Genomic DNA, 24,482 nt, shown 5'->3' with positions numbered 1-24,482 from the left:
AAAAAAAAAAAAAAGAGATCAAGGCCATCAGCTATGGCTGGGCAACCTTAACTTTAATGCTACACTACAGAGCCTGATTTTTGACAGAAACTCCCCATTTTCTATTAAAAAAATATTCCAGTACATTTTTCTGCAAACCTTGCCTTGGCAGCAACAGTAAACAAAGCAGTCTTTGAAGACTGTAGTAGAATTTCAGTGCCATAAAATAATCTTAAATCTCATGCAATTAAGCCATTAAATTTTTCTAACAGAAACCAAAATGGTCTTTTTCCTGAATAAAACATCTGAAGTTCATTCACTGATATGATCTTGATGCCCTGCTTGTTACCTTTTTAACCAAGCGAAAAAAAAGCAGCCTGAATGGAGATTAAATAATACATGAGGTTTTTATCTAAAGACAACTAAGCTGAACTGCTACAGTAAAGCTTTCATCACTAGTAACGTCTTTGCCAAGAGTATTTGCTCCTGCAGGCAATGTTGTTGGACTTAAGTCAGAAAAAGTCAGTCATTTCTGTCAGTCTATTCCAGTTCTGCTTTCTATTCAGACAGACCAAGTCCCTCTCCCATCACGCGCGCTGGGTAAAACGCCTGTTTTCCCACATTTCGTTCTCTGCTCACCGTGCCAGACCTTCACCTGTTTGGGTACGGATACTCAGTTTAATTTCCTCTCAGAAGTGTACCTATGTGGGATCTAAGACAACCACAAAAATACACCCTTCACAACAATAAGGCAAATTCTTCAGGCATAATCCAATCTTTTTTGCCCAGGTAAATTTACACAAACATCTATGCAGCCATTCCTATCTTGTGATTACAATTTCTCTTCCACTTAATATTTTACCATTAATAATTTAGACTTTGGGGAAGTCTGTGTTGAGGAGGAAGAGCAGGGAACTGAGCCTGAGGTTTTTTTGATACATTAGTTAAGCAAGTTTTCAATACATGAAAACAATCTCCTACCGATGAAGTGTATCACGCAACCTTGCTACAGCAGCGGCACTGAACATGGCCACAGAATAAAGTTTTTCTGCTGCTTGATGATGTTCTGCATTGCACTGAAGGCATTTGTGCAGGAGAATGTCAGCGTTCATGAGAAAATGCTCATTTTAGGATCCATAACAGGTTTATGCACAAGAAAAAGATGCTCAGTTTCCCAGAGAAAGGGTCCCCACACTTGACCCTTGAGAGCATATAAATATTGTTTTGTTTTGCAGGTGCAAGAAATTTAAATGTTTTGCCTGACTGTCAACATTTTCATGACCATTTTATCAGGCTTAGCCATACTCACACCACAGAGGAGAAACTTTTTTTTTTGTGAGGGATACATGCTTTTAACAAGGCCATTCTATTTTTTTTTTTATACTAAAATCGCCTTTAGATATTTAAAAGAAAGTCCACGTGACGGATTCTACACCCACGCCTGTCAATTCGACACACCAAATAACAGTAATTCGCTACAAAACACAAACAGGATATTTTTAAGTGAGAGAACAGACACAAACCTCAACTCAAATGCTGGTACGTCCTTTGCCTTCCCGTTCCCTGAAGCAAAACTCCTGCCTGCCTCCCTGCGCTCCCTTAGAAAAGCTTCCCTTTCCATGACATGTTCTGTTCAAGAGTCTTAAACATTAATTAAGCCTAACAGTCTTCAGAGACGTTAGCACAGCTATAAAAAGGTTTCTGAATCGAGTGGCTACTGAAGGAACTGGCATCTGATCAAATTTTCAAGAGTTATGCTCCCTGCTTTATGAATAAATTAAGGAATTAATCAGTTTTTGAAAGTCTCCAGCGCTATTTTAGCTCTTGGTGGCTCATGTACATACTAACAGCCCTGTTTTATGGATTCAGCATCTAAGGCATAATGAACCTAAAGGGATACCGGTAGGAAAACTATGGAAGAATCCAATCCTGCACCTTAGCCAGAAGATTATACTTAAATTTGTTTTACTTATATATTTAGCAAGAAACTGAAAGCTGACCGAAAGACTAAAAGGTAATTCTGTATTTTCTGCACACTACAGTGCCTAAGTGATGAATATTTTTAATCGGGGACAGCTTCTTAATCGCAAGTTAGCTTGGAAAACCCATTATTTTGTTCTGGTTAATATTAAGCACAGCTTTCTGAGACGCTCTATGAATGAAGGAAGGTTTTCCTGCAGACTGGGCTATATTACCGCTCATTAAAAGAATGAAAAATTTGAGCATTAAGTGACAAATTCGTGGTAGTTCAATATTTTACGGTACGGTCACATCGCCCAAACTCCTAAAGGAGCTCAGGGGACTTGAGAAAGTCAGCGGTACAGGACCATCTAGTCATTCATCCCATTAGAAGGGGATATTCTAGGCAGGAAAACTGGGGAAAAACTCCTTTCCGGGTCTTCCTAACTAATCTATATATAGCATAAATGTATAACTAAATCTAACACAACAAGAACTAAGGCCTTATAAAGATTACCAGAGCTACCATGAATTTTACACAGGTATCTTATAATTTTAAAGCAGTTGCCTCCAAGGAGAGAAACCCTTCAGGGGAAGCTGCACTCAACTCTTCCGATCAGCCCTTTTGTATCAAATAACCATACAGTATTGTGATTTTCTCTTCCTAATACTGAAAAAAACCAACACTTTTGGAAGTGTAACTACAGGAGAAAAAACACCAAATATTTGTATACGAACAACATACATCAGAGCTGAACACTTCTAACGTAGCCAAATTTCAGTATCCTGTGACTTGAAAAAAAAAAAAAATCCCACTGAAATAAATAACCACAGAAGTTATCTTGCAAACTTGAACACAGAAGCTTCAAACTATTCGAAATTATGCCGCACGCAGACACTCTTGAAAAAATACGACTACATCTTTCCCTGGTCAGAAACAAACTTTTGCAGAGAATATGGGAATACGAAGAGCTGACAGAGCAAACCTATACTGTGCTTAAACTCTCCATTAAACATACATGAAGCCGAGCAGAGGAACTGCCTCCTCCTCATCTGGCTCTGCTAGGGAAGTGCAACGCAGCAGCGAGGTCCAGCTCCAGGCTTCCCCTTTTCCACGGCGCAGCAGGGACGAAGCAGCCCTCCCCGCTCCGCTTACCCCAGCGCCCACGGGCCAGGAACCCCCGCCTGCGTCTGGCTTTGCAAAATTGGCTTCTTGTTACAAATGCAACATTGCAGTTTTCCACTGAGAACTGTTGCTTGCTCACTCTACCCTAACGACGGGAAAAGCCCATTTCTGCAATCTAGAGGAGGCACCAGTCGGCATGATTGCTAGTAGGAAAAGCACTTAAAGGACTTGCCCTTTTCCCATGAAAACCTCAAGTAACAATGCAATTCCATCCTTCCTTACATATTTCACCGTGTGCCCAAGAAGATAAGGTACACGCTGCTCATTTAGGGTTTTTAAACAAAAGAGCTGCCCTCCTAACACTGCACCTAATATCAATGACCGAGAAAGCCCAGCCAGTATTATTCTGTTCACTTCCATTTTAGCTACCAACGCAAGGATGGGCAACCTTCCTCACCTGACAAGCCCCACGTTAAAATATATTCATAAGAGACGGCAGGAAGGCAAATATCACACGTCTTGGACAACCAAGGGAGCAAATTCAGGGAATATTCCTCAAGCATGAGATGAGCACAGCTTCGGCTATGCAAAGGAGCTGGGTAAGGGCATCGCCACAGAGCCCTGCACCCTAACAGCCCCGCTGCCTGCCCATTCAGCTGCTTCCCAAATTACTCTAAGCAAGCCAGCCCTCACTTAACCGTGGAACAGGGCAAGCTTTATGGCTCTCTGGGATTTGAGAGCGGGTCTGGGCATGACAGCACTCCACTGACACTCTGGGGCTTCTCTGGAGCACCTTGCGTGCCTTCAGGCAAGATCACTCCCTGCATGGGAGCCCAGACCTCCGCACTGGAAGAAAGAGGCACGTCAGCTCCTGAAGCAGTGGGCTGGTTTTATTTGGACAATGCCGGGATAAGAACTGATTCTTAGACTCTGCAAGCCAGAGCTCTGTATCTTGGATGCTCAGCTTGCAGGAGAGCCGCTCCCTTAGATATCCTTTCAAACCGTCTCTGTCCTCTCCTCCTCCACCCTCCTGTCGCGCCCTGCCTCTTCAGAAGGCAGAACGGGAGGAGCTGTGTTCCAGGGCAGGCATCCCCATCGTCTCCAGCCCAAGCAGCTTGAGGCATCCCCATCATCTCCAGCCCAAGCAGCTCCTTGTCTCTTCGATTCCCAGTCTGCAGAGAAACGCCAGCTACAGGTGGACAACCCAGCTGGGCACAGTTCCATGACATCTTTAACCCCATCCTCCTTGTGCTGTTGCACACCCTAACATGACCTGACCGTGAAGCGACACCATAACATACCCTTCAGCCCTTCAGAGGCACTTCGGTTGTGAGTCTGCGGGCAGCTGTGCAGCCCTTGCACGTTCGCTTCTCCTCTGTCGGAGATTTGCACCTACCCAGAAACTCCACAGCAGCACAGACTCGTTGCCAGTGACACGATCTGCTTCTGATACGGAACTTGTGCTTGAAGTCCTTGTGAGTGGCATACGGCTCAAAAGCCACTTCAAACCCTGGGGTTAACGAGTGTTAAAAAAAAAAGTAAAAAGATGGAGAAGGTCTCTCAGACCTATTAACTACCACAACTAGAGCCATTCCCTGGTGACAGCAGGGTGAAAATTAAATTTCAAAGTGGAAACCCATTTTCACAGCTGTGCTAAAGAACAGAACTGGAAGAAAGCACCCTTTATAAAGATTTCACTTAAGTGTCCTCATTAAAAAGGGAGAAACAGTAGCAGTGTGGAATCATTAAGGTCATCTAATGTATTTTTGAGTCCCCAACACTCAATTACATTTATTGAGACTCCAGAAACAACCATAAACACTTTGAGAGCATGTAGCATCTGCTACTTCTAAGATGAGTCGGTAGGAAATTCCCCTATATTTTCTAGGAACCAGATAGGCAGCCGATGACTGCAGCACTGATCTGACTCTGTATGCACCCACACAAATGAGAAGAAATAACTGCTATCCATAAATGCACATTGTATTTAACATACCGATTTCAAATAGGAGATTACAATTAGAAAAATTATTTTGAGACAACATTCCCCAGTTTAATTTGAATGCAACACAAATTTTGTCACGATACATTAGAGGACAGAAGAGACTGGAAGAAAGAGAAACTAATTAAAATAAATTGAATGCATCTGAGGACATTTTGAAGGAGGAAGGTAAATACACAACAGAACTTCAACACCCCATAGCACCTGCCTGCATTTTCAAGTGCTGCATCATTTACTGTATAGTCTCTTACCACATCTGTCCCTCTCCAAACTTTAAATAATCTCAGCTCCCCGCCCCCAGCTTCTGTCTTATCTCAAACTACAAAGGATCAAACTCCCTCTCACCTTCTGATTTCTCTCCACCAAAACACTACACTAGAAACGTCTCATTTTCAACAGGGATACTCCTTCCCTCCATCCCCAGATGTCCCCTCCCAGGGAGGCACTTCGCATTTACTCTGCCGACAGCCAGATCCTTCACACTGCAGAGCCGGTGCATTCTGTTCCTCCCCTCAGATGCTCGACGGTCCCACGAAAACCTCTCGGAGGATGCATCCGCAGCAGCAGCAGCCTCTAGATGGGTCTCAGGAGTAACCCCCGATCTCTCCTGAACTTAAAAGCATCCCGGTTATGTTCGCCTCTCTTACTTTCCAAACAGTCTGCCGCTACCTTCTGTGAGAGAGGGATTGCGATGTGCAAAATCTAAATTTACCCGAGTTCTAGGTTTGAGGTTGGTCAGTTGGAACAATACGGATTTTAAAAGTCAGGTCAAATTACCAGACGACCTTCTAATGAAGGAATGCAACTTCACTGACAACGTAGAATTACATTTTACTTCAGTAGGTACGGAGGAGACGAGTCTTTTGCCAGGCACAAATTCAAGATCTAAGCCAAACTTTTATGAAGTTACTTTATATTGTTTTGACCAATTTCAACATTTTTACTCCATGGCCAATACAGCCGCAAGGAAACTGGGATGATAGAGGGTTTCTGTGAAGATTTGTCCAGTCTTGGATCATTGGTTGTGTACTTCAAGCTATGATATGTTTGGGGGTTGACTTCTAATCTGATAAAACGGGAGCTCAAACATTTGTGTGCAAGTAGCAAACTAATAACACTCCCAGACAAGCCCTCAGGCTCCTAGAATTACTGAACAGTAGCAGTCTCACCTTCGGAGAGTACAAGATGGCCTTCTTGAATTACCAGGACTCTTGATAAAAATCCAGTAGGACAAAAGAGAAATTCCACCTCACTTTTGAATACCTGAAAGTTACGTTCTCATCTGTCAATGGAGTGAACTTAAAACAAACCCACCACAAACCAGGAACACCCGCTCCCATTAGGCTACGTGGAAGGACCGCTGCTGACAGAAGACCACTGACACAGAATAAGATTCACTATTTTGCACCATGAAAGTGGCTGCAAAAAGAGTTACAAGCCCTAGTATTTGAATACAAAAAACTATTTGCTATCCCAAAAACAGCCCCTAAGAGGGGGTCTGGTGTTACTGCGAATTAATTCCCAGATTCATACAGGCTCCCAGTACCACCACAGACCAGTCCTTAGCACTCTTTAAAACAGGACACTTTCTGTAAAATGGGAACTCCCCCCGCAATTATCTGCAATATTTATAGGGAATATTAATTTCTCTGAGCATGAACTTTAGAAATATATTTCTACGCAGCTTAGCTAAATGTGGCACTACATTTGAATAGCCTTTAATGTGATTGTAATAAATTAGCAGCAGTATGTCAAAAAGGACAGAGGTAAGTACTGATAGTTAGTACTTGGCTGTTGACAACTACTTAATTACCGCAGCAGCATTGTAACGAGAGGTGTACGAGCAAGTTCAAAGAAGCAACTGGAAACTTTCACTCCATTATAAAAGTTGCTTATTCTGAAATCAGTGGTATAAGCAAGTCTTCTGTATCAGGCGATAAAGCCGACTATAACACACACAGTTTTCCCTAGCACTCGCAGAGCCCCCTCGCCAGCATCAGACGTAGCCTAAGATGATTCTATTTTTTTTCCAGCCATTGAATTTTCTTTAAAAGACCTCTGATCAGAGGATTTTCAGATATCACCTGATGCAAAGTAGCTGGAATTCTCAGCAAATATTTACAATAAATTAAGGGTTTGTGCCGAAGTACCAGATGACTACAGTTGGTACCAACAAACTAAGGCACAGCCCTGCACTGCAGCAATCTATAGCTGGTTTTGGTTCCAAATGAGAATATCAATTATATCAGCATTTCTTCTCTTTTCAGATGTCATGTGGCTTTTAATTACAAAGCAGCATTCATTCAATCCCAAAGCAGAATCAAAAGGTATGAACACAATCATATTAATATATCCAATATCTTGTTTCTAGCTGCAATCAGTGCTACATAGATGAGATGGAGATAGAAAATCTGATTATTACAACCAAAACTTCTACATATATAAATCCATCCAAATCCCAGGTCCTTCCTGCTTTCCAAAAAACGCAAATCCAAATTCCATGAAGCAAGAGGAAAGTGCATTAGATGGGGAGGCCCATGCATACAATGGCAAATATCTGCCCTAATGTATTTTAAGTTATGCTCTAGGAAGCACTATTGAAAAACAGACAAACAAAAGGACAAAAAAAGAAAACAAAAACCCTCAGATTAGTCAAACAGATCTCAGAGTCTGAAGAAAAGCTCACAGGTAGCTGTTCCAGGAAACCTGCTCAGCAAAACCGCCATCACACATTTGTTGTGTTTCACCTTTCTAGTGAAGTGTCACCTGTACGCATAAGAGTGTGTATCAGTACAAGAAGTGTGTATAATATAAGCACAATTATGCATATTTATATAAAGTGTGCTTGCAACACTCTGCCTTATTTCCCTCTCTACAAAGGCCAAAACTCTGGCTTCTGAGTAGCCTAACTGTTTGACGGAGAAAAGTACACCAGCGCTGCCCCCCTCACTCACGAGAACTACATGAACCCATTTTCCAGAACCGAGGAGGTTTAAAATTTGGCAGTTTCTCCCAACAGCAAGGGCTGCTGGGCACACGACGTCAGTCATCGCCAGAGGTTCCACCTGGAGAACATCGGCAGGATTCGTGCAGCGACCTGGTTGCCCCAGTTTAATTTTCAGCTGGCAGCGCTCACAAAGCGCAGCATCCCTCAGGTGCCCTTACAGGGTGCAGAAAGAGCTCGGCACTACGCTGTTTTCAATACAGCATTGTGCACGCATTAGTCTAGGCTAAACTACACTAACATTAGGAATCTCATATTGCAGCTCTACACGCACCTAGTCTGGAGGAAGAGAGGACCCAAAGATTTTACCTGTGCTGGTACTGGATCAATAAGTAGATTTAAACCGGCCTTTTCCACAGGGTATGATTGAGCTGCCCTACTGTACACACGCAGAACACGTACAGCTTCAAAGTGCTTCTTAGAAAATCCCCTGAAGTACATCTGCACCAATTCTTCCATTTAAAGACCACCAACTCTCAGCAGTGCATCATTCATATCTCTGGTCAACAGCTGAATAGGAGCACTGGCATTTTAAAACAGTGTTTTAAAAAAACATTTCACATACGTTATTGCTATACGAGTGTTAATCAGGAAGACAGAACCATTTCCATGCCATGTTAAGAATAACACAGCAGGCAATCATCCCACAGCTTGCCATGTGTACGTTTACTAACCAACCGCTACACTGTAAATATGACCAGCGACATTTATGTCTGCAGAGTGTAAAACAGTTTCCAAACCTATGACTGACATGTCAGTATTAAGCTTAGAAATTAATACATGAGCGGAGCGGAGGAAGCCCCACCACTCCGCAAGAGCAGAACTATTAATTTTGTCACCGAAGATGGGCCAATGCCCTAGACGCACGGAGGGAAGTACAAGCAGCAAGGCCATTTCACGTCTGAATGATTAAGACATTTAACCATTTATGCCATTTCTATCACTACGTTAATTTTACACCCCTTTCCATCATCCATTTAGCACAAAGGCAAGAAGAATCCACGCGTGCAACCTGAAGCGCAGCACTCCAAACACAGGCTCCAAGAGCATCCTAATACTCCCATCCTACCACCCACCGCCAGAGGAGACCGGACTGAGTGAGAAAGTGAGATAAATTAACAGTCAAAACAAACCGAAAATGCCCTGTAAATCCCAAAGGGTAACCCAAGACAAACACTAAACAAATCTCCTAGATTTTAAAGGTTACGCAGAAACCAAAGTGTCCTTCAAAAGGCTGTACTATCTTCCAAAACAGGGACAGAGAGAGCACAAGCACTTCAAGGACGAGGAACAAGATGACCAGCACAAAAAGAGAAGTGCATCAAATTCATCCGAGGCACGTGTTGGAGAGCCAATCAAAATATATCATAATTAAAATTAATTACAGGCCAGCAAATGTTCTAATGCTCAGAAGCTATTCAAACATATTCCCCAGCAAATTTTTCTTTGTTTTCTGGTATGCATTTGTCCTTGGAAGTCTGGGGAGTTTGGGATCGGGGTTTAAGTCAGTCCCAACCCAGAGAGCAGAGCTTCTTAACTACCTGCTCTAAGTTACACACTTCAGCAGATAAATTTGGCAGCCTTACATATGGGCTCAAGATTTCCATTTGAAGCACCAGAGGTTTCTTGATTCAATTCAGTAAATGCATCATTTGGCATGTAATTTAGGAGAGAGGATAAAATTTTAAAGCTGCTTCTGAAAGCAGTGGAATATGCCCAGATTGCTATATAAAGATTCTGGAAAAGCTACAAGGAATTTAGCTACTATGACATATACTTCTGCCTCTATTGGCCTGGAAATGCTTCTATACTTCCTTCCAGAGCTGGTTTATGCAATCAGTAATTGAAAACATTCACCATCAGGTCTTTCTTATTTACTATCAGACACTGTAGATTTCAATGCAGCTTCTTAAGCAGAAAATGTGAAAGAGCAAACATATTTGCAAAGGTAGACAGAGCCTAACGCGAGCTCGGTGAATGAACTGGTCTTTGGGGAAAGAAAAAGACAGCAAGAGCAGCAGATCCTTCAAGATCAATATGAAAAGGGATGTTTTGGTAATAGAGGAAAAAATGATATCAGGAGACACCTGTTCTGCTGACAGAGAAAACCTTGCTCTAGATTAGAAGTCTTCAGACTTTCACAGCCAAACTGAGTCAGCATGAGACAGTTTAAAGCGGTATAAAAATAATTTCAAAACGCATTAAGAGTAAATGAGGACAGAAGCTACATGCCCTGGTACCCCAATATGGCAGCATTTCACTGCCACGTCAGTGCCACACTGTTTATTAAAGGTTACCATGAGCCATATCTACCTCTGCTCTTTCACTCCCAAAACTAGAGCAGGGTACCTTCCCCTGCACACAGAAAGCTTTTCATCTCTTCTGCTCCTCGCTGGTTTTAGGAGCTGTTGTGACAGGTCAGCAGGTACAGACAGTACTTAAACTCCAAACGCCGTTTACTAACCTTTCTGAAACGAGCTGATGGCTTCGCAGCTATTCCTGACAAAGGGCAGCAACACAGCCTGCGCAGCCGGCAGTCTAGCCAAAGACCCGGAGACAACTCAGGACCCCCAGGCCCTCTCTCGTTACCAGAGGCTGAAGGATACTACCTGGTGCAGGAAAAGCGTGCATGCACTGCTGCTCCTTGCCTGGTACTTACTGTGACAGGCAGAGAGCTTCCAACTACATAAGACTTCCTTAATTTTCCTTAAGAAAGCCTGGAATAAACACTATTAATGCTGCAGCAAGTGCACGTGGCTACGCACTTGACTTATGGATTGCTGAGTTTTGGTAGCTTTTAATGGCATCATACATGGGGGGAAAGAGGCAGGGAGCCAGGAAAACATTGCTGTATGCGTTTAGAAAACTTGTTATTTTTAACGGTGCATTTTAAGACCAGCAACCCTGAAGCAAAACGGTTTGAACAGTTTCTTCCATCAGTGTTCTGATAGCACACCAAGAGCTTTCAGAGGGTGGATATTTTAGGCCAGTGTGGCAAAGCAGACTGATCCCAGGAAGGAAAGCTCACCCACTGTGACAAAAATCAACACAGGAAGGGTAAGTTTATTCATCCATTATGCTGAAGAGCTTAAAATGGAAACATTCTATACGTCTCCCTTCAGGCCAGGATGAACAACCGAACAAAAATGAATCACTACTGCTGCAAGTGACTGGAAAACACACTGATGGAAACTGATGGTATCATTTGCCTCTCCCTCCTACCCACAAAAAAGTCCTTATGACCACATTGTTGCATGTTTTTTGCAAGGAGGGAGCAAAATCAAATCCTTTATTTTTACTTTCTTCCTTTACCGAAGCTTCAGTGTTTCCCCAGCTACAGAGGCTGATCTATACGGTCTCACCTTTCCTTGCAATCCCTACGATGTTTATATTCTTAGCTACGGATGCACAATTGCAAAAATCAACAGCAGATAGAGACGCTTGCGAAATGCATCGCACCCAGTCCTGCAGCTTTGGAGGTTTAGAAGGACTTAGAAAGTTTAATGAATAAAATTGGGGTAAAGAAGTCATCTATGTTTACTGCATTCTGGCATGAAAAAAACCTCTTCAAAACAATAACTGACACCTTCATTTACCAAGCATTCTGATTAAAAAGAAAGAAGAAAAAGATTCACAACGAGCTAGTCAGAAGCTAAAAATAACCGGCCAGCTGCAATTCCCACCTTATGTGGCTAGGCAGAAGTGCTTCGTCCTCCCCCTCCCCAAGCACACACACGCTCACTTCCTTCTTCATTGCAACATCAGAAGCTGAACTTGATGCTAACAAGCCACAAAGTCCTGCCCAGAATTTAAAGTCACGCCCCAGTAATTACATAAAATAAGCTCTTAGTACAAGCGGGTAAAAAAAAGGAAAAAAAAAAAAAAAATCAATTTACTCAACTTCAGTTTTGCTTTTAATTCCAAAATATTTTCACTGGTCATAAAATAGAAAAGCAATTTTCATTTCTGAGGTTTGCTCCCTCCACCCAGATGCCTCAATTAAAAAAAAATAAAATTTAAATCTTACTGTACAATATAAGCACCTTCATTTACCTTGCCGCTATGCCAATACAGTGATCAAACCGTGTATTTGATCTTCACTTTTTGTACCTAAAACGTAAGGGAGGCTAAAGATAGTGGGTGAGGGAGAAAAACCAAAGGAAACCTAGGATAATGTAAAAGCAAAATTCAGTCGTGCAGATGTCCCACTCAAAAGGTGGTCCTAGACATCAGAGTAATATACAAAAGCAGCAAAGACCCTCCAAAATCATTGCAGGCTTCCAGGAAAAAGGCGAGGCGTTCTTCCCTGACCTGCCCTCTCCCACAAATGCACGAACAGAAAACCCCCTCTACACCGCATATTTATTCTGTCTTCTCGGAGGAAAACTGACAGGACAGTTATTCAAAACATTTTTGCTCTACTGGTACCCTGACGCTAACAAGACCAATTAAAAACCCACTTAGACGAGGAGATGGCTCCAGGTCGTATAGCTCGTACTAACCCACCTCCAGAGGGAACCCTGCTGAGCCCAGCAGCCTGGGCAGGGTGTGCCACATACCCAAACAGTAACCAAAATCTTCCCTACTGCATACAAATACCGTTCCCTGCCCACCAGTTAACCACCAAAGCGCAAAAGCCTGGTTTTAAATACCCTGATTTTTAAAAAACAAAACAACCAGATGACCACAACTCCTCCTAGTTGCTTGCCCCAACCAGGACAGACCCCTGGTGACTGGAAGGGCAGCCATCCCTTTCATTAAGCCAGTCTGAGCTTTGCGACAGTTTTCTTAAATCAATCCTCAGCTGGGGGGAGGTCGATTCCGCCCTACATCCCCCTTCTACTAATAGTAGTAGCAAACACTTGTGGTTCCGAGACGTTAGCAGTCAGCACTAGGAAGTTCCTTCTGCCAGGCACCCAAGATGAGACCGATAACTCTTCACGTACACGATCTTACCATCTCCTACACAGCTTTCCAGCTGCAGGAATACAGAAGCACAGGATACAGAGGGAGTTTCATCCAGACACTCAGCGTTCAGCTGAACTTCGCCAAGAGTTCTTAATTTATGAATGATGACACAAATTAAGCTTTCCTTTTTGTTTAAGGCAACCGGCAAGACAGAGATCACAAATACGAAAGTTCTTTGACTTCCTCTCTACACACCCTCGAGACTTACCCACAACTCCACTGGCGACGGCTGCAAACGCTCTTTGGATGGGGAGGCCCTGCCACCAGAAGCCAAACATCCCTTAACGGAGACGTTTTATTCTTTACACATTCACCACAAATTCTCTGGATGGCTTTGGAAACCAGGTGGGCTTAGCAATGCTTGGGAGGATTTCTGTTGTGCCGTAGAGCTTACCTAAACTAAAGATCTTCCTAAAGAGAAAAGCAAACAGACAGAAACCATCCTCATTTGTCTTAATGAAACAGTCTATCTGAAGAAAATTAATATGCATTGGTGCTTCCTTTTCTAATTTTAGGTTCTTGGTTATATACTGCAGGTAATTCTCACACTTCAAGAACAAATAGGACTGAATATTAAGTAGTAACTTTTCACCTTCACATGATTCCTGTCATACGGTGCCATGACCTGACATTTTAAAGAGCCATTGTATACCTGAAGCATGAAATAAAACTTTGTGTTCGGCAATACCTGTTTGCTTCCATGCCATCATCTTCGAGTCAATATTTTCAGTGCCTATGAAACAAGCATTCTGCTTGGGGTTTTCCCCCACTTCTTAAGGCAGGGATATTTTTCTATGTAAGCTATAAAACACTGAACAACTAACACGCAGCAAATATGCCAGCCTTTCAAAAAAAGCCCTTCCTTGTTTACATTACATATCTGAACACAAAGCCATTAAAAAAAAAAAAAGAAAAAGCAGGTGCAAGTAATATAAAGCACCCAACCTGGGTTTCCTAAGAAAGCGCTTCAGAAAACAAGGTAAAATACAGTGAAAGGAGGGCGTGTTAATTCCGATTCAAGTCTTCCCCTGCAGTTTGCAGCCCAAGACAACACAAATGCTGCTAGACCCAGCTACTGCACAAGGAACAAAAAGTGAAACTTGGTAATTTACTGATTAACTTAAACTCAACAGTGGTATGGTTTTTTTTTTTTGTTTGGTGGGTGTTTTTTGTTGTTTTGGGGTTTGTTTTTAAGAAAGATAACTCGCAGTATAATTTAGCAGTACGGCCTCTACTTCCCTAGGGGGAGGTTTCTACCTTCCAGCCCCATCCTCATTCCCCATCTGCCCGTTCCTACCCCGGGGCCACCGGCTTTGCTACACACGCTTATTGTACAGCTGGATCAGCTTCCTAATCCGTATCCCACTCTGGTAGCACAAAGGTTTGTGCCAATGCGACTCAGTGGGAGAAAGGAGAGGCTAGAGTAAGAGCCCGTTTTAATCCAGCAGCAACATCAGCTTAAAATTCATGTTAATTTACAGACTCATGATTTAAAATTTACAATCAATCAATTCCATGCTCCCAAACCCCTGCTCCCTACCTCCTCAAGCCCTGTGTTTCAATAAGAATCTCAGTTTGTATTTTTCTTTCAGTTAATACATTTCAAATCTGTCAAGAACCAGAAAACAGCTTACATATATAATCATGAAGAGATGAAACTCCAAAGACAAAAATGTCTGGATTTAGACCTCAGTTGTCAAGGCTGTATCTTGACTTTCAAGTACATGAGTGTAGCACTGCTGAATTTTAAGGAAGTTAAAGTTTATCAAGTTACCACTGCTAATGACTGACAAGATTATTTAGTTTTGGAAAAAACCTAATATCTAGTCTTCCCTAAAATGGGTTTTCTCCTTTTCTTGCATCGTTGCTTATTACAATGCTGGCCAGAGGGGATAAAATTCTGACAGATATTTCAGAAACATACTATCAAATGAATTTTTAAAAACTACAACATGACCGTGCACACCAAAGTTTCACAGGTGGTCAAGAGACAACCTAACCTTGAAGATCGCCAAATCTTAAGAGGTATTTAATATTTGGTTTACACCTTTTAATACTAAAATGTCTGTTGCCTGGTATTTTTTTTTATGTTTTGTTCAATTTACAAAGTGAAAACACGGCAGATTAAAAGAGCTAGGCAGATACACAGGAAAAATTCAGCTGAATATGTAGTATTTCTTTTGGCAAGAAGGTGCTAAGGGCTCACTAGTGGCAGAATAAGTAATCATCACGATGTTAAACTGCCAAAATTCACTTACGTTACAGCATGACTTGCATGCAAAACCAGCCGTGAAACAGAAATGAAGCGCTCAAGGTGGACTCAAGCATTAATGCATATGCTTTAGCTCTACTCCGGACCACTGCCGCGCTCCAGAATTGCAGCAGTCGGTATCTACCCGGGGTAACTGAAGGTGAAGCCAGGAACAGCCACTATCATAGCTTCAGCTATTAAGACTCCTTAATGAACGGTCTAACAATAACCCAGGCTTAACCAGTTCTTTCATTGCGAGGGCCTTAACCATAATAAGCCCCTTGAACATTCCTATAGTGTTTTCCAAAGATCTCACAGCATGAGGCTACTAACTGTGCTCTCATAGCCTTGTGAGGCAGGTATTAGTCAACCTTTTTTTTTTTTAATTTAAGTACAGATAAAAAAAGTGAGGCAGAAAGCGAGCAAACGATTTCCCTGTGGATACACAGCTGACTAGTGGCATACAGAATCCAGATCTTCCAGATTCCAGACCCGTCATCAGCCAAAAGGCCATCATTATGAAGAAAGAAATTAGCCTAGTCTTATAAATAGCATTTGAATATAAGCCTTCCTAAAATATTTGCAAGGAGTTGACCTTAAACACCAGCAGAGCTGCACTGATAGCCTGGGGCTCCAGTCACCAGCCTGCATGTCAGTAGACCAGGGTTCTTGTCCCTCTGCCTCTCTGGATGTCTCCAGAGCCTGGATCCAACACAAACCGTCTAACAGATCAGACCACGATCTCCTTTGACCACCTCTGGCTGGTTTGGGCTCAGCACATCAAGAAACAGTAAGGCTACTCAAAAATATAAACGATGTTCTTCTAAAACACTCAGGTGGCAGGAAAAAGAAAATAAACAACAAGCCTTTAGTCAGCACAACTTTCTACTACTTTATTCTAAGGCACTAAACTATCATTGTCAGACTGGCAGAAAGCTCACTGTAACATACAGCTGGAAACCCGAAACGTAGCAAAGGTCCCCAACACACCTGAAATTTGGAGCACTTGTTCAAGTGAATATTCAGGCAGCCGTTAGGATTTGAATTCTTCCTATTGTGTATCACGCATTTACCTGCAATTTCTGCAGCTCTCAAATGCACAAGTTCAGTATATTTTGATTTTTTGTCATGTTCATATGGTGACTACGTTGCCTGCTGATTTTGTACCAAATACAACACTGATTTTGTAGCAAAAATCCTCTAATGTCTGCTTCCGTAAGAGTACGACTTCATTTGAAATTACATACTTTCTGGTAAAGCAACCCTAAAATACAAAGTTGAAAATTGCAAAAGCGGAGTTAAAGTAAACAAAGTAAAAATAAGACTTTGCATACTAAAAAAGTAATTCCAGTAGTTACTCATTTATTCTGGTTTTAGATACCTGCATTACTACCTCCTGCCCACCTGGGCCATCAAACGCTGAACATAACCTTTACAACCATAACAGGAGCTTCTCCTCTATGGGAAGAGCTGAAAATGGAAAGCTCGTTATCTTCTGTGGGGATCCTCCACAGAGAAAAGGCACCACGCACAAACGTACACAAGCAATTTTGAGAAACAACTGCCCGAGTGGAACAACGAGCTGGAACATTTTTTATTTCTATTCCTCACTTTAGGAGCAAAATGTGGTTACAAGCAGGAGGGCCGTAAAAACCTCCTATTTTTGGCTGTCTGCTTCCCAAAGGAACATAAGACTCCTGACTGTGAAAGCTGCGCCTCTAACGCTTCAGCTAAAGGCTCACGTCTCAAAAGCAGCAGCAGCAGCGTCGGGATTCACGGCATTCTCCACAGGACGACAAAACTCATTGCATTAGTATGCATTAACGCACCGCCTGACTGTGGCACAGCGGATGAGACCTGACTCTTAGCGCAGGCTGTTTCCATCCCAGCTCAATTATCTTATCTGCTCTGCCACTCGCATACTTTCCAGATAAGAGATGTTTTTCCCCTCTTTTGAAAGAAGCTTAAGAGTTAAAACTGAAACCACAACCAATGTTAGGATTAAAAATGTTACAAATTAAAATTCATTTGAGGCTAATACTTTTTTAAAAATATTCTATGTGCAGGTTAAAACCGGGAGCTAGAGTTAATTGACATGCTATGTAAGTTTTAATAACAGCACTATGTTCTGCAAGTGGAAAGGGAGTATTTTCTTGACTTCAGTTTATTCACATGGTTTAGGTCAACGATCAGTTCATCTGAAGTTGAGAAACTGCTTAAGAGTTGGGAGGGGGGGAAAAAGCCTGTTTTCCTTTTCCAATATATGACTAAGAATGAGGCAAGCGAAGGGAGGATCTAAGATCCTGAAGGCGATGGTAACAAGAGGTCATCAGTTAATTCCCTCAACGATAGATACGACTTCCTTTTATTAAATAACATCAGTTTTTAATGATGTCAAATATTTTTTCCCTAAGGACACAGCACACTTAAACTTTACCTGAACCAGTCAAAATAAGCAGAAAGAAACACACAAGAAACCCTGAACTGAAAGGCAGATTGTCAAAAACAAACTAAGAAGTAAGACTGATCTGATTTTTATGCAAAAAATTTACACATCTGAGGGAGCATTTATATTCTTTCTTACTGATATTATGTATCTTTGGCCTAACAAAAGCAGTACCAAATTTGGCATAAAGTCTGTTTTAACCAGTACTTGAATGGTTACAAATAAATTAGAGTCAAGTTTTTCATTAGAAAAAAAAAGACAAACACCATTCTAAGGTTCAAATAAAGGTTCCTGCTTATTGCTTAAATCATTTTTTAAAAAGCTTAATCAATGTACTCCTATGGCCACCTATTTATTATCCATATTGCTACAGCACCTGCGAGCTTCAGTTACGCTGTAGTAAGACCTACAAAGCCACAGCAGAAGTGATGCCTGCTCCGAAGAGATTATAATCATCTAAAAGATGAATAGTTAAGAAAGGCGGGAGAGCACGAGGAAATAGACGGCTGGAATTTATGTCCTCTGTAACTGCACTTCAGTCCACTTTCCCTTGTGCACTGAAGGATCAAGGTGTGCATTTCCTTCCTCACCAAAACAACCCTCCAGAAGTCATGTAAAGACAAAAAAAACCCCAAAACACAGAAGGAAGAGGTTTTGGCTGATAAGACGGGAAGAAAACTATATATTTACGCATTCTTAATACCTCTTCTTCCCATATAAGAAAGAAAGGATTTTGGTTTTTAAGTTGTCATTCCTTAGAGACTGAACCATAAGAAAATAAACGTCCCTCCGGATGGCTAAAAGGCTAGGTGAGCTGCCACGGCAGAGCTGCGGAGGCAATAGAGTCAAAGCTGTTCCAGGCAGTCTTTAAGAAAAAAAAAAAAAAAATAATTCCCCTTTCCTTTAATGAAACATCCAGTGCAACGGGCACATACACAACTTTTGGAAGAATGCTGTTTTCTTTTAAAGGAATTCTTTGAAAATTTACCACCACAACGCAGCAGTGCATCCAATACAAACCAGCAGCCAGAGCTGTTTACAAAGCTTTCTGCTCGGCGTTAGACTAAAAATCCAAACTCTTTTTGCTGTGTAAGAAATCAGTGCTCTGCGTTTAACAATTTTCAGCGGTACCATATGCTACGTAGTCCCATATGTTCCATTACAAGGAAGAAAAACATCATCTCAACATGAATCATCAGTGACTATATTCTTGTAAATCTGCCTTGAACCCTCACAACGTTCAAGGGCAACCCTAAATAAATCTGCTCAATTTCATGCCAGATTCCGTGCAACAGAATGGCAGATCGCTTACTTAAAATGAAGGAAAAAAAGAGTTTTAATGTAGGAAGCGAGCCCACTATTTGCATCTCTCCAGAAGCAGACTCACTACGCACAAAATTTGGCACACATTCATCAATTCCAATCTAATAAAGACATCCTGCTCATAAAATGATGATAAAATCCGGTAGTCATAACACCTGCCATCCTAAACTGCTTAATGCATGTGAAAATACATACATTACATACAAGATTCATTCCTCCCAGTGCTGAAGAGCAGTTGCTCTGGAACATGGCATCTGCCACGTTCTGCAGCACTGTAATTGTGGAGAGTAGTTTCTGAGAAAAGTAAAAAAACCAAAACAAACCCCAACCAAAACAAACCCATGCATGCATTTTAGGCTACAGGGAAATTCAGCAGGCAGTGCATCGTTTTCTGGATGGGAGTTTATCCAGGACTTTGGGGTTAACATCTCCACTCTTAGAGTGACAGTTCTTTAGACGAAGTACGAACAGCTTTCCCTCTCTTCCCAAAGACAGTACGACCTGCAGCATAAAAGCTGCTTGTACCAAAGCGAAGTCACGAAGGCCTGAACACACAGGACACCAAGGTCACCATTTGCCCTTCTTCTGAGGAATTAGTTGGTCTCTCAGGTAACCCAGTACCACAATTACCAGAGGAACAGCAGAAGGGGGTGCAAATGGGGGGGAATTCACTAGTCCAAAACTTTGAAGGCAACCTGGTGAAGATTAGTTCATCTGAATGAGCTCTGTTCTCTAGCTTTGCCCAATTAACCCCCATGATCCAACCATGCCTAATTATACCAATATTCAGAAAGACAGACTGAAATTAATACGCCAAACAAACTGTGAGAATGTCCTTATTTGAAAGCCTTTTGTAGCTAAGTAGGAAGGCATGCAACCGCGCGTTCCCACATAACTATTGGTTTCATTAAATTCGAAATAAACCAGAGTCCATTTTGACCTAATATTCAGGGTGGGGAAAAAATAGTAATTACATCAACATCAAGCTATTACCTGTTCAAGGGCATAAGTGCTTACTTCATTAACAACTCAGACAAACTTGTTTTGTAAGCTCCCTATATTAAATTTGAAATTTCCCTGCCCTTACAAATTAAACTAACAATTTCTGACACAAAGGGAAAGTCCAGTAAGACAACATAAACACAAGGATGAGTATATAAACAAGAAAACTTCCAAACTGCTCAAATCAAATGCATTCTTTGCCATCCTCAGTAAGAACAAGCCTACCCAAGCCACATAGACAACCTAATTTCAACAATTTCTTTGAGTTCACTTAACTTCTTTAAAAAAAAAAATACTAGCAGTACTCCAGGTTTCTTCCATCTGAGAGCAAAACCTACTGACCTTAACAAATCTACATTTTCATATTTTCAACGGGTAGTAAAAATTAAATACCCATGATATAGTTCAACAGAATAAAGACAGCATGTCACGTTAGAAGCACTGCTCTTTAATGCTGGGAAGTGGGACTTTGTGAAGATTGAACAGAAGCTGCCACAGTATCATAAATAACTAGGAGGACACTCGGACTTCCAACATCCTTCAGGAGCTCGGGAGATGGATGACCACACCCAATTAATATACTTTAATTTCTGTTTCAACTTTCCTCCTCATTAATTAGGAACTGAGGTTCACATAGATTACAGTTCCTGGCACGCAATACCGATGATGATTTTAAGTGGTGCACACTACACGATCGCACTTCATGTGCTGTAATACAGATCAAAATGAAAAGTCAGAACGTGTGCTACCTATGGAAAAACAGGAAGAGAGATTTCCTTCTCTTCACCCAAAATACCTAAGGAACCCTAGATTTATCAGTTCAACACCTCCTAAAATATGTTTCACTCAATAAATTAAAACAAACCTACCACAGTGATTTCAGAGAGCGATAACAAGCCAGTGTCAGGAAAACTCACTGAGCTACCCTCGGAAGAGCTAATGAGCAGGCAGGTGCAATGCAATTGCATAATGTTTATTACACAGCACTAAGCCAAAGGCAATCAGATCATTTTGGTTTAATCAATGGCTTTCAAATAAGGAAGTAGTTTGAAAATAAGCATAAAATAAAACATTCTTTTGGGTTTACTACTCTGATTCTTTTTCCTGTTGTGTAAAAGCACATATACTAAAAAAACTGAGCATGTGCTGAAATATAATGTTCTAAAAATCTACTTCTTTAATAGCTTTGATACCAAAATTGCACTTTTCTTCAAACTCTGTTTGCTCTAAGTGCTGTGACTGAACCATAAAAAGCTTCTGTTCAAAGAATCTGAAGTCTGTCTTAAAACAAAAGGTCTGTTTTCTATTTGAAAACATTAACCGTAGACACTAAGGTTCTTCTGTAAAATCAACAAATAAATAAAATTGAAAGTGTTTCATGAAGACCTCCTCCCCTGCCATTTCCCATAACCTGCATGTTGCAGCATTTCACGAGGCTGCAGAACAACCTGGAACAAAAACCTGTCAATGGAGAAAACAACCAGTCTGTGCTCCCAGTCCAAACTCGCTTTGTGCGGCAACCTTCACTGACATCGCTAAACCTCTGCTCCCCAGCCACCGGGCTTCCTGGACAGCCCGCATCAGCCCAGCAAAGCCCAGCCTAGCTACAGGCAAAGCGGGTTTTCTCTTACAGGCAGGACAGCTGATTAGTCCGAAGGGACAGAGCCCAGTTCTGTTGGAAGACCACCCCATCCTGCAACACATTCGGAAAACTGAATTTAGCAGCAAAAGCCAGTTGATACAAGATCCATATTCAGAGTGCACACAAGTAGGAATATCTTGTCTTTAGAAAGTTTTGACTTGTGAGGATCCTCTTTAACTGATAATTAAGGAAGGTAAAGTAAAAGGGAAGTACATACAGAGAATCACTGTAAGCAATACATATACAGAAGAATTACTTTGCAATCTGAAAACCCTCATATTGGGAAGGGATGATGGAAACAACCTAGCTCAAGTTTTCCTTAAATCAGATGCCAGAGGAAGGTATGCGATGAGTTATAGGGTAAATAAGAAATCTTGATTTGACAAAACCTGAAAAAACTGTACATTAATGCAGATATGAAGAGTTGGCAGCCTCACTGGGAGCGCATAAAAGAACTAAGTTGTTAGATATTTGTATGAATTTCAATGTTAAAAAGAGAGTTTGTGAATAGATATTTACATTTAAAACACTCCCTATATTGTTACATTACTCCTCGAGAACTCAGAATTAGCTAGCTACCAGAAGTAATACAGTTTTAAAGACATAAACAGAGAGGAACAAGCATGGTGTATTATTTCTCTCCATGAACAATCCATTATCAGTGTAGAAATACCAACACACGTACTCTAATAAATCTAGTACAAGAAACATTAAACTAATGACCACTAGCAAAATAAGCTACATCACTCTAAGCACTGCAGCATTCTAAACATTTGTTGAAAATACGCAAGCAGACCTTGGAGAACAGATTGGAACCCACTTATCCTCACCCAAACACGAGCATCATAAACTGCGCTCAACAGCGTCACACCCCTCCTGCGCTCTTGCCCAGTTAACTTTTAATCACGTTGCGTACTGCGGAACAGCTTCCGCAGGAGAGGCAAGGAGCGTCCCCCATCGATCCATAACCCTGAACCGCTTTCATCCTCTTATTTAGGTCACCGTCCCGTACGGTGGGCAACGCCATTTGAAATCCTCTTGGGCAGAAAGTGGAACTGAGTGCAGCTCTCCCACAGCCTGGGTAAGTCCTCCTGCTCGGAGGCTTCCGCACAGCAAGGAGGCCATACCAGCACCACCTGTTTTGCTGTTTTTAAACAAACATGGCAGCTGCCACTAGACTGTGTGCTGAGCCCGAGTGCTGCTCACACCTACGGGATCAGCGTTCAGCTGCCGGAGCACAGCGCTGAGGAGAACACCCTGGCTGCGGATAGCAAAGCCGGCACCGAGCTGCTCAGTTCTGCCCAGGCTGAGGAAGCCACCAAGGAAAACCTGAACGCTACCAGGGCTACTAAATTTGAGAAGTATCATAGTTAGAGGACTAGGGAATTAATTCTGCTTATGTTCCGGGGGCTGGGGGGGGGACAGACATGAGGAGATAGATATAAAAGAAAATTCTAAGGGCTTAGTACTTGCCTAGTGTCCTCCTCCTTTCTCCTTCCCACGCAAATATGAGTACTGCTAGATGACATTCAGCACCTACAGTAAATCATTTCTTGATGTCATTAAAAGGACAGATACATCTGCTGTGACCAGACCTACGTAATTACTTCCAACTGCGTTTAAAGAAAGCTGACAGTGACCAAGCTCCCCTTTTCACTTGAATTCCACTAATACCGTTCGAATTACTTGCTCACCAACAGATCTGAGGGGCAATCTTAATGGACCAACACCGTTTACCCGAGCTGTGGCAGCGTCCCCGGCTTGCAGGTGAAGGGGACGCCGTCGCTTTCCCTCCCCTCTTCGTCCCTGCTCTCCCACCGGGGCATTTCCCCCTCCGCCCCGACGCCTGTAAGGAGCTGTAGCTGCTCTCCCGGAGCTCCTCACTTCCCACAGAGCTCCTCCACCAGGGCAAGCACACGGGACAGCTCACCAGGGACTGGAGCTGCGTGTCTCAAGTCCTACAAAAACCAGCTGGGAGGCTGCTGGGAGGCGGCCCCCCCATCCCCTGCCCCCCCCCGGGCACTCCCAGCACCCCAGCCGCCGCAGGAGGAGCGGGGCCGGCCGGGGGGGCTCGCACACCCCCCCCCCCCCCCAAAACCCCCTTACTCGAAGCCCGGAGGCAGCCGCCCCGGCCCCCAGCAGCCCCGGCTGAGCGGGCGGGCGGGCCCCGCCGCGGGCGCGCCCCTGAGGAGCTTCGCCCCGGGACACCCGGCCGCCGGCAGCCAGCGCCCCGCGCCGCCGCGACAGCGAAAAAAAAGTCATTTTTTTAGCCCCAAAAGCGCTGCCAACCCCGGCGCTCTCCTCTTCCCCCCCCCCCCGCCCCGCCGGGACCCGCCTGTCAGAGGCGAAGCTGCCGCGCGCGCCCCCTCAGCCGGTGCCTCACGGCCGCGGCTCCCGCCCCCGCGCCTCACCTGGTGCCGGCCGGCGGCAACGGGCCACGTCCGCGGCGCCCGGGAGGGAGGCGGGAGGAGGGAAGGAAGGGAGAAGGGTGTCCGCCGGCCCGGCCCGGCCCCGGCCCCGTCCGCGCCGCTTCCTGCCACGGCCCCGCCGCCGCCCGAGGTGCGGCTCCCCCTGCCAGGCGCGGCCAATCGCTCGGCGATCGGCTCCACGGCCTGCCGGCTCCGGGAAGGAGGGAGGAAGAGGAGCAGGTATCGGCGCTCGGCTAACCCAGCCCGGCGGCTCAGGCCAGGCAGCGGAGCGGCACCGCCTCATCGATCGCACGCCCTGGAGCATCGGTGGTCGATTCAGCCGCCTGCGCGGTCCCGCCGGGAGCGGAGGCT

The 24,482-nt window shown here is 43.2% G+C and overlaps 1 protein-coding gene across 4 annotated transcripts in view; it reads right to left on the bottom strand.

Annotated features, from left to right (window-relative positions):
- TAOK3 (TAO kinase 3) overlaps window positions 1–24,361 on the bottom strand; it is a 94,046-nt gene extending 69,685 nt beyond the window's left edge. The window contains exons 1-2 of one of the 4 annotated variants that reach the window (XM_087768516.1): window positions 24,114–24,359; window positions 23,176–23,238 (exon numbers count right to left, since the gene is read on the bottom strand). The gene's annotated coding sequence lies outside the window, so the exon portion shown is untranslated. Of the gene's footprint in view, window positions 1–23,175; window positions 23,239–23,396; window positions 23,422–24,113 lie in introns of those variants that run through there. The other 3 variants (XM_087768520.1, XM_087768515.1, XM_087768518.1) reach the window with 3 other exon arrangements.
- Between the last annotated feature and the right edge of the window lie 121 nt (window positions 24,362–24,482).

Source organism: Nipponia nippon, unplaced genomic scaffold (assembly GCF_047370975.1).
Source record: "Nipponia nippon isolate SJK-2023a ecotype South Korea unplaced genomic scaffold, ASM4737097v1 scaffold_30, whole genome shotgun sequence".
Classification (NCBI taxonomy): domain Eukaryota; kingdom Metazoa; phylum Chordata; class Aves; order Pelecaniformes; family Threskiornithidae; genus Nipponia; species Nipponia nippon.
Note: the sequence above shows the minus strand (reverse complement) of the source record. Positions and strands in the feature narration are given on the sequence as shown.